This window comes from Pseudochaenichthys georgianus, chromosome 8 (assembly GCF_902827115.2).
Source record: "Pseudochaenichthys georgianus chromosome 8, fPseGeo1.2, whole genome shotgun sequence".
Taxonomy (NCBI): Eukaryota; Metazoa; Chordata; class Actinopteri; order Perciformes; family Channichthyidae; genus Pseudochaenichthys; species Pseudochaenichthys georgianus.
In genome coordinates, this window is record NC_047510.2 from 12968761 (window position 1) to 12972339 (window position 3579).

The window sequence follows — 3579 nt, forward strand, 5'->3', positions numbered from 1 at the left end:
ATAGGGTTTCCGGTTTTAATTTCAAATTAAGCACCATGTTCCCTTAATAATAATATGAAAGCATTAAAAATGACATTATACGGATTTGTCACAATTGGTATTATTATTTATTTATTGTTTTGATAATTTTTCAGTGCTACTTGGAACCGTGTTTTATGTTTGACATTGTGAGTAAGTGTCAGTTATGCTTTTATTTTGAAGCTGCAGTTTCTGTACTTCCTGTAAGCACCTGTATTGACCATGGTTTTGACACAGACAAATCACTTCCTGAAGAGGCACAATAAAACTATAAATGCAAATAATAATAAAAATGGAAACTACACAATGAGATTGAGAAATGTAGCATGGCATTAAAATGGGTTATTTGTGCAATTAATTTAACAATGGGGTTGTGTAAGTCACCAAGCATTTCCTCTTCTGCCTCTTCAAGGTTTCTATACATATTTATTTTCTATCAACATTGTTTTGTGAATTGAAGTAAGAGTACATTTATTTGGGATTTAAAGAACAGTGCTAGTTGTCTCATTAAAAAGCATAAATTGTGCCATAATAATCCGTGGTGTCCTCCTTTTTGACTTTAATTGTTCAAGTCTAGATAGCTGTCTGTTTCTTTCCTTGCTATAAAGAAATTAAGACCATTTAAAAAGTTTAACTGGGTTGTGTATCTATAAGTTTTTATATTTATCTTATTATAATCTAGACTGTACTGACACAGATTTACCTCAAGATGGAGTCATAAACTACTGACAGAATGCATCTTATTGTTATTAGTAAACATGTTGGTTGCCTGATGTGCAATCTTTAGTATTTAGACTGAGATAGGATTAAATTAGGAAAACTATATATTTCTTTCTGATTAATAATTTTAGCAACGTCACAATCGATTGTTGAGCTTAGCACAGATGTTTGCATCCTTTGATTTTAAGAAGGATATCATGACCAAAATGTTATGGTATAGGAAAGTAAAAAGCAACTGCAATTTCAATTCACACTCATTTAAGCTTTGATAAAGAGATGCTATATACATGTTTGATTTTGGGTGTAAACAAATTATACATTTTTAGGGAGTTATATAAGAAAATATGAAAAAAATGACATGTAGTCCCCTCCAAAACTATTGGAACAGCGAGGCAAATTGCTTTAATTTTGTTGTACACTGAAAGCAATTAGGTTTGACATCAAAAGATGAATATGAGACAAAAGGTCAGTATTTCAGCTTTTAAGGTATTTACATCTAGATCTGTTAAACAACTGAGAAGATAGCACCTTTTGTTTAAACCCACCCATTTTTCATGTGAGCAAAAGTATAGGAATTTAAAGACTTAAAAAGTGTGAAAAGTGAATAATACTTAGTTGCAAATCCTTTGCTTGCATTAACTGCATCAAGCCTGCAACCCATTGACATCACCAAACTTTTGCATTCTTCTTTTGTGATGCTTTCACCACATCCTTTTTCAGTTGTTTTTTGTTTTGAGGGGTTCCTCCCTTCAGTCTCCTCAGGTAAAATGCACACTCAATAGGGTTTAAGTCTGAAGATTGACTTGGCCAGTCTAAAACCTTCCACTTATTTTCCCTGATAAACTCCTTGGTTGTTTTGGCAGTGTGTTTTAGGTTGTTGTCTTGCTGCATGATGAAGGATCTCCCAATCTCAATCCCAATCCCAATCTCCCAATCAGTCTCTTTAAATTGGCAGATAAAATGTGTCTGTGGACTTCTGAGTTCATTTAGCTGCTGCCATCATGTGTTGCATCATCAATGCAGATGAATGAGCCGGTCCCAGAAGAAGTCATGCAAGAACAAGCCATGACATTACCTCAAGCATGTTTCACAGATGAGCTTGTGCATGTGTTTGGGATCATGATTAGATCCTTTCTTTCTCCACACGTTAGGCATTCCATCACTTTCGTAAAGATTCATCTTTGACTCATCAGTCCATACACATTTTTTTTTTTTAAAGCCTTGTCTCTGTACTTTTTGGAAAATTAAAATATGGCCATCCTATTCTTATTGTTAATGAGTGGTTTGCATCTTCTGGTGTAGCCTCTGTACTTTTGTTCCCAAAGTGTTCTGCTAACGGTGGATTGTGATACCTTCACTCCTGCCCTCTGGAGGTTGTTGGTGATGTTTCTTCTCACAATGTTTCTGTCATCAACTGCTGATGTTTTCCTCGGTCGACCAGTGAGTCTGATGCTCAGTACACTATAGTGCTTGCTTTTTCTCAATGACATTCTAAATGGTTGTCTGGCCAATGTTTGTGCAATGCCTCTTATTGATTTTCCATCTTCTCTCAGTTTCAAAATGGCTTGCTTTTCTCCCATAGGCAGCTCTCTAGTCATGTTGGTTACACAGTTATAACTATAAATGCAGTCTGCACAGGCAAAGCCCAAAGCTAAAACTGAGAGTAGACATGCAGTGCTATTTATTGTTTGAATAATCAATGTAGCAGGACACACCTGGGCAACACAAATCACCTGTCAGTAACATATTCCAATACTTTTGCTCACTTGAAAAATTGGTGGGTTTAAACAAAATGTGTTATCTTCTCAGTAAGATGTAAATACATTAAAAGCTGTAATACTGACCTTTTGTCTCATATTAATCTTTTGATGTCAAACCTAATTGTTTTCAGTGTACATCAAAAATAAAGCAATTGGCATCGCTGTGCCAATAGTTTTGGAGGGGACTGTACATATTAATCTTACATGAAACTCAACAAGCATATACAACTGCCTTTATTAGTCAATCAGCATTGACTAAACAGTGACACAAAATAAAATGGGCCAGTTTCTTCCTTAGATCCAGAAATGGGCTGCAAGTTCTGAGTGTGTGTCATGTGAGAAGAGAAGCCAAATAAAGTATTGCTGATCTGGTCATTTCCCCTTTTCAATACCAAGTAAAACCCCTGGCTTTCTTCCTGTCTTCACACTTGTGTGAACAAAAGCCAAGAGATTCTCAAAGCAAACCATGCAATTTTGTTTAAACAGAACAAGCAGAAGAGTGGATTTCAATCTGCTGTTTGCCCATTTAATTGCAGAAGAAAATATGACAAGAAATGTGAGCATTTTTCTTGTCTGCAATTTCGATGGACTAACAAAAAGATGCTATAATCTGGTGGACAAAAAAAGTTCCTAGGACACACTACAACTGCTCTCTTAGATTAAGGGCAAAGCACATCATCTAAATAGATTAGAAACTGGCAAAAAAATTGACAAAATTATGTTGGTATTTTTTTTTAGTTTTTTTCCATATGCTATATTCTGTCAAGAGCACATTCAATTATGGGTTTCAGATATACCCAATACCATTCCAAAATTAATCAACCACGACACAATGCATACAATACTTTAGCTTCTTAGCTTAATATGTCATCAGATTAGTCTTAATACAGATGCAAACAGAGCAGTCAAATAAGTATAAAGAAGAATTAGAAGTATAAAGTATATGACAAATGGAAATACTGCATGAAGTAAATCAAAATGTTAGGTAGGTCCAGTAGCCTACTAAAAATAAATGTACTTCGTTACTTTTCATATCGGGCATACAGTGTTAATATAGCCCCAGTTCATTCCAAAAGGTACA